The 16313-nt window shown below is 46.2% G+C and overlaps 1 protein-coding gene across 2 annotated transcripts in view; it reads right to left on the bottom strand.

The window, feature by feature from the left end:
- The window catches only part of FAM135B (family with sequence similarity 135 member B), a 258917-nt gene extending 245044 nt beyond the window's left edge, over positions 1-13873 (bottom strand). The window contains exon 1 of one of the 2 annotated variants that reach the window (XM_070476955.1): positions 13685-13873. The gene's annotated coding sequence lies outside the window, so the exon portion shown is untranslated. The other variant, XM_070476954.1, reaches the window with a different exon arrangement.
- Between the last annotated feature and the right edge of the window lie 2440 nt (positions 13874-16313).

The raw sequence follows: 16313 nt of genomic DNA, 5'->3' as shown, positions 1-16313 counted from the left end.
TATGTCCCTGGGTGCCAACCCAGCCTCAGTTTTAACTTAAAATGAGATGTATCTTAAACCACATACTGATCTAAAGTGTAGATATATATATTAACACCCCAGAAGTTTAGACACATACATTAATCACTGAATTTTGAATGAAAATTTCCAGGAGGACATGCAATTAAACCATTCATACAAAGAGGGCAAGACAGATCTGCTGTTTCAGTAAGTATATTTTTTTTCACTTTGGATGGAGATAGTCAACAAAGTATAAAGTGAAAAGGCAAACACTTAAAATTCAAACTGCTTACCTACACAATTAAAGAAGACACAGACTTCTCTAGATTTCTTTTTTCTTCCTTTTTTTAAAGGCCCCTAATTCCGTAAGTGTCTTTTCAAGTAAACATGCTGTACGCCTTTCATGCATAATCCAGAATGAAAAGATGCTGGGAGCAGACCTGTATGAAAGGTCATCAAATAAATCCTCTTCTCATCTCCTTCATATTCCAAGTCAAACAGAAGCTCAATTCCATTTCCCAAGTTTAAACAACTGCATGGTTAAAAGCCAAATATTTTGACTGAGTAGTTTTTGGCTTTTACTTTTGGTCTTTTGTTTTGCTTTGCTTTTATGATCTATAGCTTAATTTTAAATGCCCTTCACAAGGGACACCTATGGGGTGGCTGAAAAAGAATAAGCCTTGGGATCAGACCAATTTCAGGGACAATTCAGGCCTCCTCTCTAGCTATCTGTGGGACTCAGCAAGTGACATCCCCCTCTCTGTACCTGGGTATCCCTGGCTTTAAAGACCACTAGTAACACCTCCTGCATGAAGATTAAATAAAACTATCACCAGGGAAATGTTTACGACAGTCACCAGCACAGAGAAGGTATTCAGAAACGCTTTCCTGTCCCTCTCATCTGTACTACATAGAACTCAATATCTGCCTGTCACTTTAAAAGGACTGATGATTTTTTTTTTTTTTTTTGTCTCCAATACATGCATGTTTTTAGAAAGAAGGAGGAAAAGAGAAAGCCAGGAAATCTCATTCTGATATTCAAAAGCAATTATATTAATATTCATTTTATTCTCCCAAAGGTTCACAGCAGTCAGCATGCTAAAAAAAAATCATGCTTGATGAATTCTACCTTGGGCACAAGATTCCAAAGATAATCTTATATTTAAACATTTCCTCTAAGCAAACTGAAAAAGGCCATTTATTCTTCGGTGCATTTTATATTCTGATTTAAAATCAATAAGATTTCACAAAAACCACCGTTCAGTCATCCACTCTTCCCCTGTAGTAATACCTCTGCCATGAGGATGTGTGCCCAGAAATTAATTTTCAAGATGACTTATACCAAATGCTTTAAATATCAAATACTTTTATATTTAATTTTAGCAATTTTCGATGTAACTCATTTTAGAAATTATACTCCCATGCCTTCTTTCAGCAGAGTTTACAGACTGTAATTTAGTTCTTCCTTGATGACTCACTGTCACACTTCGGAACATAACTTATTGCTTTGTGCTATTATGCCTTGATGCACTCAAAGACCCCTCAAGCCTGAACATCTCCAAGTTCCTTCACTTAGGATCCAAAGGCTCCACTTACAGGATTTCCCTTCGCCCACCCCATAGAGAGGCTCCATTCAAAAAAGAGTCTCACTCAGGTTCTTCAGCTTTCACAGCAGGATGCCAACCTCACCATTCTCTGTGTGTGCTTATTCGCTCAGTCGTGTCCAACTCTTTGTGACCCCATGAACTGTAGCCCGCCAGGTTTCTCTATCCATGGGACTCCCCAGGCAAGAATACTATGGGTTGCCATATCCTCCTCCAAGGGATCTTTCCAGCCCAGGCACTAAACCTGAGTCTCCTGTGTCTCCTGCATTGCAGGTGGATTCTTTACCCACTGAGTCATTGGGTAAGCCCTCACCATCCTCTGAGATGGCATTAAAGTTCACAAATGAGCCTTTACTTACAATAAACACTGATTAATCACCTATTGCATGTCAAGTACTACAATAGTGTTGAGTTTGCTTTACTTTTTCATTCAATTTTCATTAACATCTTCTTATGGGTTGCCTGTTTTTGTTGTTTCAGACTTAAAGAAACTAAGATCAATACAGGTAATGTAACACAATATCCTCAAGATAAGTTGAGGTTATGGCAGGGTTATCACTGCTGGAGAGCACTGCTGGAATTATATGCCATAGACCCATAAGGAGGGGATTCACAGAAAAGAGAGATAATGGATGGACCTAGAGATTATCATGGGGCTTCCCAGGTGGAGCCAGTGGTAAAGAACCCGCCTGCCAATGCAGGAGACAAAAGAGATGCTGATTTGCCCTGGGTCGGGCTTCCCTGGTGCCTCAGACACTGAAGAATCTGCCGGCAATGTGGGAGACCCTGGTTCAATTCCTGGGTTGGGAAGATCCCCTGGAGAAGGGAATGGCAACCCACTCCAGTATTCTAGCCTGGAGAATCCCAAGGACAGAGGAGCCTGGTGGGCTACAATCCATGGGGTTGCAGAGTCGGACATGACTGAAATGACTTAGCACGCACAGAGATTATCATACTAAGCAAAGTAAGAGAAACACAAATACTGTGTTGTATCACTTATATTGGAATCTGAAATATGACACAAATGAACTTATCTACAAAACAGAAAGAGACTCACAGACACAGAGAAGAGACTTGTTGCCGGGGCTGTGCAGGAGAGGGATGAATTGGGAGTTTCGGATTAACAGATGTAAACTATTATATATAGAATGCATAAACAACAATGTCTTACTGTAGAGCACAGAGAACTATTGATATATTGAATATATAAGTGTAAAATACAGCAAGCAAGCTCAGAGAGGAAGCTAGGTTCAATAGATTATTTGGTGTGTCTATAACAAGTATGAGGCATAATGAGAAGCAAATTTATCCAAGAAGAAATTTATCCAGAAGAAAATTTATCCAAGCTGAGAAGCCAAAAGCCGAGGTACTATAGGGGCATTTAGCTGAACTAGGAAGGCATCCAACATAATGGCAGGTGATGAAGAAAACAAGACCCAGGGACCAGAATGAATGGAGACTAGACAGCAATGTGTGAGCAAAAGACCCATCTATGACTGGTCAGTCCAGTAGACACCAGCATAGCTGGCAGCCTACTGCAATTTTCCCTGACCAGCAATGCTCTTAAGACAAGAGTAAGGGGGGAGATTCCCCTGGTAGTCCAGTGGTTAAGACTTGCACTTCCACTGCAGGGAGCATGGGTTTGATCCCTGGTTGGGGAACTAAGATCTGGTATGCTGTGTGGCATAGCAAAAAATAAATTTAAAAAAATTATACTGATTCAAAAATATCCATGATGAACTATATTGTTAATGTTTTTAAAAAATATATGAGCAGGAGAAGGTGTGGCTAAATGGGGAAAAGAACTCACAGCAGGAATCTTGGGTTCCAAGCATTACAAAGTTTAAGGAGATCCTGTTAGTCTTGTTTTCACAACTGCCTTATGGGAACAGATACTCTAAGAGGATCACAGGGTTATACGACTGAACATTGTGAGCTCCCGAAGAAGCAGCTATGGGAAGGTTTGTTTGTCTTAAAGGAGGACTTGGGGGGAGCTCTAATGGGAAGAAGTGGAAACACCAGTTAGAATGTAGTGGACCTACTGGTGCTTCACCCTGCTCCCCTCCCCCAGGCTCGTGTGTGCCCATCACTGAGTGACTGTGTTGGCTGATAACAATCCATTATTGCTCCGTCCTCCGAAGGACTTTCCTGAGCTGACAGGAGCTGCTTGCCCCAGAAATACTTGGGTAGACAGATCCAGAGTTGGATCCAGGAAAATGGTCTTGCTTGCTTCACGATGGAAAGCTGATCTTGCTGAGCTTAGGTGAGGCACCCACGCCTTCTTCCCTGTCTATTTCTGCTCTGCTCACTCCCTCTGGGGTTTCCACTGAGAGCAGCCTCTCAACCGATCACCTGTACAAGATCCATCTTGGGATGTGACGGATGAGCCTGTGTCACAGAACCTGAGACAGGAAGCAAGGGGGACCACTCCACGGAGGCCACGTAACTGCCCAGGGTCACTTGGCTGACAAATGTCAGAACTAGGATAGCCATCCAACCAGGTTGGTCTGGGACTGAGGGTGGTCCCAGGATGCCAGACGCTTAGTTTGCAAACTTGAACAGTCCCAAGGAAGAAAAAAGAGAGAAGTTGGTCCCTGTAGTCAGACTGGGATTCAGTCTCAGGTCTAGGGAATTCCCTGAAAGTCCAGGGATTAGGATTCCAGGTCTTCGCTGCTGAGAGTCGGGGTTCTATCCCTGGTTGGGGAACTAAAATCCCATAATCCATGAGGTGGAGCCAAAACAAACCAATCCAAGGTGATCACATTCTAAACAGCCCCCAGCTCTAGAAAGTGTCTTTCATTTACATGCATGCTGGCTCATCTACAACCTAGGCACCTACTCACTCTGGCATCAGCAGAGAACACACCACCCCATGATGCCCACAAAGGGATGTCTGTAGGCTCTGAAACTGTCCCGTCCCTCTCCTAGAACACACATTCTTATTTGGGGTCCATGGAAGGGCTTCGGGGAATCCATAACCCTTCTGATAAGGTTGTTCATTCATTCATTCTTTCTTTCTTTCATTTCTTTTTTCTGGAGAATGACTGCAGATTTCATCAGATGCTCAAAGTGGTCCTCGACTTAATTAAGGCTAAGAACCACTGTCCAGGAACACATTGCTTTTATCTCCAGATTAAGTTGAACAGTGGGGTGCTGCACTTCTGTCTCATACTTGCTGGCCTCAAGCAGAGCTGTTTCCCACTTCAATGGCCAAACACCCACCTCTGCATTTACTAGAGCATAGTGGGTGGGAGTCATCTACCTTCTTCCCCAGCTTGTCTTCATCTCAGTACCAGGAGAATTTTTTTCCTTTTCTTTTTTTTTTTAAATTTAAATAGAAACTTGAAACATATTTGTCAGGGCTGGCTGAGGAGACAGGAAGGGGAGGTTGTTCCCTGCAGGCAGCAGGGGCATCAGGGACCAGGAAGTGTTTCAGTGTCCCCACCTGATGATCAGGAGCTCAGAACAGCACTTAAACAGGACTGTGGGTATTTGTTTTAATTGGAAGAGTGTTATTCTATTACTGGAGATTCCTGGTACTAATTCCTCTGTATGCACTTTAATGAATATGGGCTCTATGCTCGCTGAGTGCCAGGAAATCTCTCCTAGGAACTTGGTGCAGCTATAAACATGACAAACTCCCTGCACCGCAGAGCTTACCATCTTGCAATGCAGAGAACCAATTTTTTAAAAAGCAAATACATATGTAATAATATTAAAACAGCTACATGGTGATGAGTGATATAGAGAAAAATGAGGCAAGCTCTGAGGGGCTATTTGACTAGGGTTGTCCAGGGAGACCTGTAGAAAGAAAAGACTGGGTGAGAGGAAAGAGCCCTGGAAACATCAGGGGTGACTTTCCTAGCCAGCAGTGTGGAGACAGAGTAAAAAGCCCTTAAGAGAAGAGGAAATTCTAGAGTGTGTTTTGTTTTGCTTTGCTCTTTTAGAATGGATTGAACGGGCAGTGTTATTGACCTTGTGAGTCTAAAAGAACACTTTTATTTCCTCATTCTATATACTTCCCTAGGGTGATCACTGCTATTCACATGCTCTCAACTAACATCTATGTGCTGATGATCTTCTAAGTTCACATTCAAGTCAAGAACTCCTTTCCGAGCTTGACTGATACCTCTAATTGCCTAAAACATACATGGATTTCTGCAGAGATCTAAAAATCTACTTATCCAAAATAGAAATCATCATTTCCCCCTCAAAATTTCTTCCTTCCCCTGTGTCCCCAGGCCAGTGAACAACATCAAGGCCAATCCATTAGAAAACTAGGGGTCATCCTTGACAATTCTGCACTTTCAGATACTCTTTATTGAGTCATCCATACTTCCCAATGTTTGACTGCCTTAATATGTCTCAAGTGTTCCCCTTTCTTCATCGCTGTGACCTTAACTGTGGTCAGGACCATCACTACCTGCTGCAACAGCCTCCAATCACGTCTCTACCCTTCTTGACTTTCTCCCCTCCCATGTACTCTCCCCACCGCAGCCAGAATCCAAAACACATATCTACATCTGTCATTTCCCACTTAAAAATCCTCTCACTGCTGAATAAATCTGGAGGCATCACATCTGCTGGTTTCAAATTACATCACAAAGCCACCATAATTAAAACAGTATGGTCATGGTATTAAAACAGACACACAGAACGGACAGAAATAAATTTACACATATACAGTGACTAATCTTTGACAAGGGTGTCCCAAATACACAATGAGGAAAGGATAACCTCTTCGAAAAATGGTGTTAGGAAAACTGGATACTCACATGCAAATGAATAAAACCAAATCCTTATCTTACACCTTGCACAAAAATCAACTCAAAGTGGAGAACATAAGATTTGAAGCCAAAAACCTCCTGGAAAACTACATAGCGGGGAAAGTTATTAATGCAAGTCTTGGCAATGGCTTTTTAGATACAGCACCAAAAGCACAGGCAACAAAAGTGAAAATTAAATAAGTGAGATCACATCAAACTAAAAAACTCCGCATAGCAAAGGAAATAATCGACAGAGTAAAAAGGCAACTTACAAAATAGAAAATTTTGGAAGCTACATATCTGTTAAAGGGTTAATATCCAAAATATCTAAGGAACTCAGACAACTTAATAGCAAAAAAAAAAAAAAGATAAGTATTGGCAAGGATGTAGAGAAAAGGGAACTCTGGTGCACTGTTGGTGGGAAGATAAATCAGTACAGCCATTATGGAAAACAGCATGAAAGTTTCTTTAAAAAAATTTAAAATAGAACTACCATATGACTCAGCAATCCCATTTCTGGGTATATGTCCAAAAGAATTGAAATCAGGATCTCAAAGAGATATCTGCAATCCCACATTCACTGCAGCATTCTTCACAACAGCTGAGATACAGAAGCAGCAATGCACATGTGTGGATGAATGAATGAAGAAAATGTGGATACAGACAATGGACTATTACTCAGTCTTTAAAATAATTAAGGAAACCCTGTCATTTGTAACAATATGGAAGGAGGATATAATGCTAAGTAATATAAGCCAGACACAAAAATTCAAATGTTGCAGAATCTCACTGAAAGGTGAAATCAAAGACAGTCAAACTCACAGAAGCAACGAGTAGAATGGTGGTTACCAGCAGCTGGGGGAGGGGAACATGGGAACACATTGGTCAGAGGTGCATGCACGCTAAGACGTCTTAGTCATGTCCAACTCTTTGTCACCCCATGGACTGCAGCCCACCAGGCTCCTCTGTCAATGGGATTCTCCAGGCAAGAATACTGGAGTGGGCTGCCATTTCCTACTCCAGGGAATATTCCTGTCTCAGGGATCGAACCTGAGTCTCCTGAATTGCAGGTGGGTTCTTGACCACTAGGGCCACCTGGGAAGCCCTGGGCCAAAGGTACAAAGTTTAAGTTCTGCAAGATGAGTAAGCTCTGGAGAGCTAATTCAGAGAATGGTGACTATAGTTAACAGTACTATATCGTATACTTGAAATTTGCTGAGATGGTAGATAATAAGTGTTCTCATCACATCTGATTTTAGTCTTCCAAAGATCTCTCTAGCTGCCCTCTGCAGGGTATAGTGAAGGAGCATATATGGAGCAGTGATGCCCATGTAGATGCTCTTGTGTTAGTTCAGGTGACAGATGAAGGCGCTGAGAGCGGTAAAGATGTAAAGAAACCTCTGAGTGTCACCCATGATCCCTCCCTCCTCTTGACCTACATTCATGGTCAAAAGGCCTTACGGTGTTCCTCTGATATTTTTCTGACAAAGGATGTAGTTTGTTCATTCAACTGATCCCTCTCCATCTCTCCCTCATTAGGATTCCTGCTCTCACTATCCCCTATCCATCACTTCTCTTCATCTTAATTCCCATTCTTGAACTCAAGACTTTTTTTTTTATTTTTAGGCACCCAGTGGCATGTGGAATCCCAGTTCCCTGACTAGGGGTCAATCCTATATTGGAAATAGGAAGTCCTATCCACTGGACCATGAGGGAAGTCCTAAATTCAAGACTCTAATCTGAAAAGTCTCCAGAGAGACCATCATATTTCTGGCTTGAACCATCTTCTCAACTTCTAACTTTATTCTAAAGCTAGGGAGAGGTGTCTGTCCATGTCTAAACCTCTCCATGTTCCCCAAGACCTTCAGGTTAGAGGACAAGCTCCTTAGTTGGCCTCAAAAGACTCTCCAAGACCTGCCCCTCTTCTGTCCCCAGCCTCAACAGACACCGCTTTACTTGTGTTCCAGCCCTGCCCATTCATATCACTTCTTCGCTACCTCCAGCCTCCACAGCTTTACATGTAACCTCCTACTGAGGGCCCCTCCCTCCACTTGGAAATTTCTGCAGATTTCTTTTAGGCTCTCTCTCTTTTCTGAGGTCTTCCCAGGTGGCACAAGTGGTAAAGAAACCACCTGTCAATACAGGAGACAAAAAAGATGAGGATTGGATCCCTGGGTTGGGAAGATCCCCTGGAGGAGGGCATGGCAACCCACTCCAGTATTCCTGCCTGGAGAATCCCATGGAGAGAGGAGCCTGGCGGGCTACAGTCCATGGGGTCACAAAGAGTCCAACATGACTGAAGTGGCTTCACACAACGCACTCTTCTGTGAAGACCTTCCTGACAGTCCCTCCCAGGAAATGTATCAAATGTCTCTCCCCTTTGCTCTCCAGAGCCCTGGCTTGCTTGGTCATTCTTCTGTTTCCACGCCTGATCCCCAACTACCTGGGGCAGCGCTTGGCCTTGTTCACAGGTGAAACCCCTGCCCTGGTGTGATGAGTGACACGTGGCAGGCTGTTGATTCAAATTTCCTGACCTGGGCACACACAGTGCCTGTCCAACCACATCAGAGGTGGAGGGCCATGGGAAACAGCCCCAGCCCAGACGCCAATTTCTTTTGTGATGCTAAAACCTCCCTCAGGAAGTGCACCTGAGATCAGTGTGCAGCCATCTAGAAATGATTCATGCTTGAACAGAATATTTGATGTTACTGAGCACTCAGAGTCTGGGGAGCTCAGTGAGTATTAGGGATATCCATGAATCCCCTCCAGCTCTTGCAGGTAAGACAGGGCTTCATCCACACAATGTCTTATATTTTTAATGAAAGAGATCTTCCAGGATGGACAGAGCAGCAGACCATCTTACTTGAGGCCAGATAAGAAGCAGGGGTGGGACAAGGAGAGATGGTAGGGTGCACTCAATACCTGCTTAAGTCCCATGACAATCAGACAATTCTAAAAGAGAAATATGGTGGGGAGGAAGTGGGTATACCTGCATGCGCTATGCTTAGTCGATCAGTCATGTCCAACTCTTTGCGATCCCATGGACTGTAGCCCATTTATCCCCATGGACTGTAGACTTTGTCCATGGGGATTCTCCAGGCAAGAATACTGGAGTGGGTTGCCACGCCCTCCTCCAGAGGATCTTCCCAACCCAGGGATTGAACCCAGGTCTTCCACATTGCAGGCAGGTTCTTTACCAGCTGAGCCACCAGGAAGGCCATGTGCATTAAAATATAGTATTTGGACAAGTGACAAGCTTTGCCCCAAAAAGACAGCCAGAGGGCCACAGAGGTAACCTTGGTGAGGAGAAACGTTAATTCACAGATGGAAACACTGAAATCAGGAAGGTGGGGCCTCCGAAATCACCCAGACTGTTGCTAGATGAATAGACAGAGGCCCACAGAGGTGAGAAGGCCAGGTCAGCAGTCCTGTGAGCAGTCAGGTTCAGAGTCGGGATGAGCAATCAGTGCTCAAATCTAAACCTTGAGCTTATTCCACTGTTTCCTGGTGTCTTGCGTGGAAAGAGGGCTTTTAGAAACCACCGTCTTCCTATCAGTAGTTTTTCTCCCCCTGCCTGTCCTCTGCCCCCAACACCCTCTAAAAGATAAATGAAAAACAGGGATAGAGAGAGAATGCATCTGGGGACATTTCTCAAAAAAGTTGGAACTTCTATTATGGGCAATTACATCTGTCATTTGGAAATTACAGATATCGTGAATTATGTGCCAGGCATGTCACTTTTCTTATAACGTATGCCTTAGCAACCCATCGTGACAGGTAGCTACCATTATAATGTACAGAGACAAGGCAGATGGCTGAGGGGACAATTTTCATGCACTGAAGGTCACAGAGAGCTAACGAATGTAAGAGTCAGGATTTCCAGCTCACTTTGTCTTACGTTGTGTAATTAGACATAGAGATTTTGCTCATTTTCCAGGACCAAAAAAAATTAAAAGAAATAAGGTACTGGGATTGTTTTTTACTGCACAGCTGCCCATTCATTCCTAGCACTTGGCATCTTTGTGAGATGGGGATCACCATATTTCACAAATGAGAAAACAGGAAGACCATGAGTCCTTGTCCCTGGTCCTCTTAGAACCAGGATTCAAATCTAGGCCTTCCTGATCCAGCCTTTGTGCTTTTCCATTACACTGGAGCTGAAATCAAGGAAAGACATTGAAGGGAGAGAAGTACATTTTCAGTTTAAAATACTCCATCAGATGTTTCCAGCAAACGTTATAGGAAGGCCATTCAACACCAGATTACCGTTATTCTAAAGTACCCACTCAAAAAGATATGAGCATTTTTAAGACAAAATATGTGTTTTTGTTCTCCTTTGCTCTGCTTCAGTGGGTTGACCCTAAATAACGCACAACAGCCCAGCAAGCATCCTTCAGGCTTCCTGCACAGACGGAGACCGAGGAAGGCGGCTCGGTCAGCCTTTGTGCAGCCTCTTCTGGGGCCGGTGGTCATGCTGCAGGTAAGACTTGTGCACGCCTTCAACAACTATCCATCACGGCAGCGGCTGTGCCAGGCGCAGGGACCACATTTGGGACAGAATAGAACCCAGATCCTGCCCACAGGAAGCATGAACTCTAGAAAGAGTGATGAATGCAAGTGACAACGGCATGACACAGCACAAGCTGTCACGGAGCAGGTCCAAAGTGCTGTAGGAGCACAGGGGGAGTCCAGAAAGGCTTCCTGGAGGAAGGGGCATTTGAGTTGTGTCATGAACGGAAAAAGGAAATGAGAAGTGGTTCGTTTGAGGCAGAGAGACCAGTGTGAGCAATATCAGGGTTAGAAAAGAGCAGAGGATGGTATAAGAGAGTGCAGCCATGCCATCAAGCTGTAAACCTTCAAATTAGGCAAACACTTGGTAAACATCTGGCATTACAGAACTGGATGAAGGTGAACTTTGCCCCAATGAGCTCACAATGTGTGTCCAATGAATCCATCTAACCAACACTGAAATGAGTCCCCACCATGTGCAAATCACTGTTCACAGGGTAAAATGCTCAGTCCAGCCCTGCGGAGAGCAAACCTCAGTGTTCCCAAGCTAGTTAAGTACTGCGTTTGATGTCAAAGCCCTTGACCTTCAACATCTGCAGGCAAGGATGACATGCTGTATTTCCTCTGATAAAGCCCTCTTTATATTTCCCTGAGTGTATCTTGGACCAGATTACAGGGTTTCAGCTGTGAGTCACTGACCAATATTTCTACTCCTTGTGCATAGCTGAAGTGCGTTGAATGATTTGCTGATCTGAGAAAGGGAGTTTCTTTAGAAAATGATAATTCATTTTATTTGCATGAGACATTAGGTTTTGTTAAGTTCTTCCCCATCTATCCTCCCCATAATCCCACCTGATGGTCCCAAGAGCCTGGCAAGCATCAAGAACTGTTAGCATCCCCATTCCACAGATGAGCCAAGGGAGTCTCAGTGAGGTGGGGAAACTCAAGGTCACATAGCAAGTGTATGAAGAAATCAAGGTTCCCATCCATGTTTCCTGGCTCCCAAATCATGTCCTCTTTTTTTGTACACCTCACCATCTGCCCAGAATACAGTAATATCATCCTCATTAAGACACAAATCCCAAATGAAAGGCTGGTCAAATCATAACCCCACAGGCAACATAACTACAGCATAAATTAAAAGCCCAATTAAAGAACATGGCCTTTTTACTGGGACTTATCACTATCCCCAGAAGCCCGAGTATAAAGAGAGAGCCTGTAAAAGTCAATGGCTGCCCATCTCAGAAATTACCCAGAGACCCACTTACCCATATGCAAAGAGACGTTAGACCCAAATTATTCACCCAACTTCGTCTCCCTCCTCTACCAGTCTTCTGGAGCCCTGACCCCTGCCGAGCTGGGTTTGGAATCATGCCCAAACCTTTGCCCCTCTCTCTGGTCTGCAGACAAGGTTAACAGTCCATCACTCTGGGAATAGCACTGGTGCCTCTCAGCTCTGACACATCCCCTAATATCAGGGAAAGAAGAACCTGATGGGAAAACAATGCCTCTGTAGTTCAAACAGAGAACTGAAGCTGAATTTTCTAGCTGTCTGAAAGTGAAATAGTTTGCCCATGGCTGGCATCCTCTTTGGCCAAGCAGACAAAGAGTGTTATTATAATCCCTGAAAGTCTTATTTTGCTGACAATAGTTCTAGGGACGGCTAGAACATGAGTTAAGGGGGAAAAAAGAGGGAAATTTTTGACCATTCATTTATAATTTTATATCTATTCCCACTCCACCCCTTATGGCCAAAGGCAATCATGTGATAAACTTCAGGGATACCCCTGGGTCCAAAGATGATAACAGTTACCACTCCCCCTTATCTAAATATCCCTTCTAGTTGCTAGGCTTGAAACTGACTTTACAAAACAAGACCTGGTGAGCCCTCTGCTCCCCTTCCGTGTCAAATGCCACCCACCCTTGCCCCTGGCCAAGCCACAGGGTCAGCCAGGACCACAGAGAATCACTACCCCTACCTTAGTTCGCCCCAACATGGTCCTCTCCCCAGCCTGCTCTGGGTCAAGGGCTCAGAGAACCTGCCTGCAGAAGGGTCGGGATGTGCCCTCTCAGTCTCCATCTGGGACTTCCGTGGGGACCACCTCATTAACCCAGCGTCTCCCCACCAAGTCACATCAGATTGCCCCTCGTACCCTCTCAAGACGAGTCCAGATGTGCCCTGAGACTAGAAGACAGAGAGACTGGGGGAGACAGAAGGAGATAAAGCACATTTCGCGGCGGCGGAATCCCTGTTAAGTAAGCAAGGCATCCAACTAGCAACCACGCTTCCAGAAACGTCACTGCCACAGAGGACAGAGTTTTGCAGCTGCCGAGCCCGGAGCGCTCTCACCTACCTGTCTTCCCGCTGCAGGGCTCCCCTCTCTCACCTCCGGGGCCACCAGCTCCTGGGTTCCTCACTCAGCTCTTTCCGCCTCCTCCAGTCGCCAACACTTGCAGCGGCAGTGGGAGGACAGCGGAGTCCGGGCACCTGCGAGCTGGGTCTCGGGTCCCCGCAGCAAGGCTGCCTGGAGGAGGAGCGAGAGGCTGCTGCCCTCGCCGCCGCCGCCGCCGCCGCCGCCGTGGTGCTGATGCGGTTGCTATGGTTATGGAACTCCGCAACTGCCCCCCTCTCAGCGCAACAGCTGCCCGGCCGCGGCCTCTTCCGGGGCAGCCCCGGTGAAGCGGGGCCGGGTGGCAAGGCTGTCAACGCTGGCGAAAGGGACCCGCAGCCACCACTGCGAAAAGGAAAAAAGGACCGAGCGCCCGCGCCCGCGCTCTCGGCTCGCGCCCGCTGGCTCCGCTCACCTCCGCGCCCTCGCTTCTCCCCTTCCCTCTCCGGGACGCGGCCAGACCCCGGCGCCCGGCGCGCAGCGCGCCCTCGCGGCCTGGAGAGCCGTTTCTGCCGCCGCCGGCTGGCCCGGCTCCCCGCAGCCCTGCGCACCGCCCCGAGGCTGCGCGTCGGGTGCGGAGGCGCGGCGCCCCCTTTCCCCAGCCTCGGCCCTCTCCGCCACCAGTCGGGGACGGGAGCCCGCGGGCCGGGCCGGATGCCCAGGAGCCAGACCCCGCCCGCTCGCCCGCCCGCCTGGCCCTGTAGGGGGGCGCAGACCCGAAGCCCACCGGCTCCCACCAGCCAGTCCTGGCCAGGAGCATGCTCAGTCTTCGCCTCGGGAGTTGCCCTCTGAATTAAAGACTAGGATGCCCCGGGGAAATAGAAAGGTTCTCTCCAGACCTCACTCTGCCCTCTCCCCCACCCAGGGAGGCGGCGGACAGATGACAGGGGTTAGAGAGGGCGGCAGTGATGGTCAACTTTGAAGAGGGGCCCAGGGGCAACACATGTTTGCCTGAGAAAGGGTTAATGCCCTAAGCAATCAATATCTCCTATACAGTCAGCAGTGGCTGTCAGTCAGTCGACTAACCCATCATTGGCTAGTCACTTACTTCATGCTGGACATTAAAGATTCAGACATGTCTACGATTCGGTCCACGGAAGAGGGGAGAAGATTGAGGAGAGTGTAACCGACTGTCTGTCTAGTGAGCACCCTTCACCAGGCATTGCACATGGAGAAGTCTCTAGTTCTTGCCATCTCTGTTTTAGGAAGGATTCCTGGTACCCATGATACAGATAAGAGTCTCAAAGAAATGAGCCAAGATTGGGACTGTGGACACCAGTGCTTCCTCCTTTAGACTGGGTTGCACTCATTCACAATCCAAAAAGAGATGTGCTTGTAACCAAACAGTTACAACTGGGGTGATTAGCGTCTAACCCAAAGGAATGTGCCCCAAAACCTAGTCTTCCATTCACCCCCAATTCTTTTTGTGGTAAAATAGCATTATGGCTTTTCACTGTGAAGTCTTCCTCTTCATTTCCTCCTCTGCTCATGGTAAGGAGAGGAGAAGCACAGAGATATTATAGAAACTGAGGCCTCCAGGCAGTCAGGAGTAGGGAGCTGTGTGGACATGACCCATGTATTGGGACCCAGGGGTCTCCCCATGGACACCAATCACAGATCCCTGGTGGTCAACAGAATATCCAATATCATGCAACTGGAGCACTGCCCTCTGGGTCCTAAGGTTCCCTCGCCCAATGCCTTTATGTGGACAAAAACTCGGGGCCCTGCTCCAACCTGGTGTATTCTCAGCCCCGCTGGAAGAGGCTCTGAACAGCTAGGGGACTGCAAGAGGTCTCGAGAAAAGCCCTGACCACTGCCCAGGGGGGTCTAGGTGGAACCAACTGAAAAGCAGAAATAACCCTCCACAGTTATCCCACCAGCCAAGGAATGACCCGCCATCCATCAAATCACACAAGCCAGAGACCTAGCACCAGCCTGCGGTCCTGGGCTCCCTGCTTGCTTTTCTCTCCCCATCCGGTTCCACTCCACCCACACACACCTAATGAAATATACCAGCTTCAGTCATTTCCACCATGTAAGCAGCAATCAACGTTGTCATTAGCAGGGACCTCACAGGAATTTGTTTTTCTTAATGTCTTACAGCAGGAGGCTGTGAGTACTAGTGTCTAGAGAAATGGGTCTCAGCATTATGGTTTGAGGTGAGCATCTCCAGACGGGACAGGAGGACACTGACTGATACAGAGCCCAGTCTAGCCCCAGATGAAAGGTAACACCCCACGTGGAAGAGCTGAGAGATACAGCTAAGTGTGGGGAGCTCCTGGTTGAGTTTGGTTCTGGAGAGAAGGAGGTAGCCCCCCTCACAGGGCCACAGGGCTTCAAGCCCCTTCAGAATGAGCAAGAGATGACAGCTGAGTGGACCTGCATTGTCTCACTTTATTGCAGAAAGCAGGCTTTCGATGGTGACATCCTGTGGCAAAAAGAAGCAACTGTCTTTTCATGTGCCTGTTGGTCATCTGTATGCCCTCTTTGGATAAGTATCTATCAGATTTTCTGCTCAATTTTTAATCTTAGTTTGGTTGTTTTCTATTGACTTGTGTGAGCTATTTATATATTCTGTATATTAACCCCTTACTGGTCATATCATTTGTAAACATATTTCCCGTTTGGTAAATGAACATCTTCATTTTGGCAATAGTTCCCTTTGAGAAATGCAAATCGTAACTGCAGTGAGGCTTCCCTTCAGAGCTGTTAGAATGGTCATCATCAAAAGGGCTATAAGTAACAAACGTTGGAGAAGATGTGGAGAAAAGGGAACCCTTGTACACTGTTTGGAGGAATGTAAACATGGTTTACATAGTTCTATGGAGAACCATGTGGAGGCTGCTCAAAAAACTAAAAAACAAAATTATTGTATGATCCAGCAGTTCCACTCCTGGTTATTCGTTGTTGTTGTTGTTGTTGTTTAGTTGATAAGTCAGGTCAAACTCTTATGACCCCATGGATTGTAGCTCGCCAGGCTCCTCTGTCCAAGGGATTTTCCAGGCGAGAATACTGCAGTGAGTTGCTGTTTTCTTCTCCAGGAG

The sequence above is a fragment of the Odocoileus virginianus genome, chromosome 15 (assembly GCF_023699985.2).
Source record: "Odocoileus virginianus isolate 20LAN1187 ecotype Illinois chromosome 15, Ovbor_1.2, whole genome shotgun sequence".
Taxonomy (NCBI): Eukaryota; Metazoa; Chordata; class Mammalia; order Artiodactyla; family Cervidae; genus Odocoileus; species Odocoileus virginianus.
Note: the sequence above shows the minus strand (reverse complement) of the source record. Positions and strands in the feature narration are given on the sequence as shown.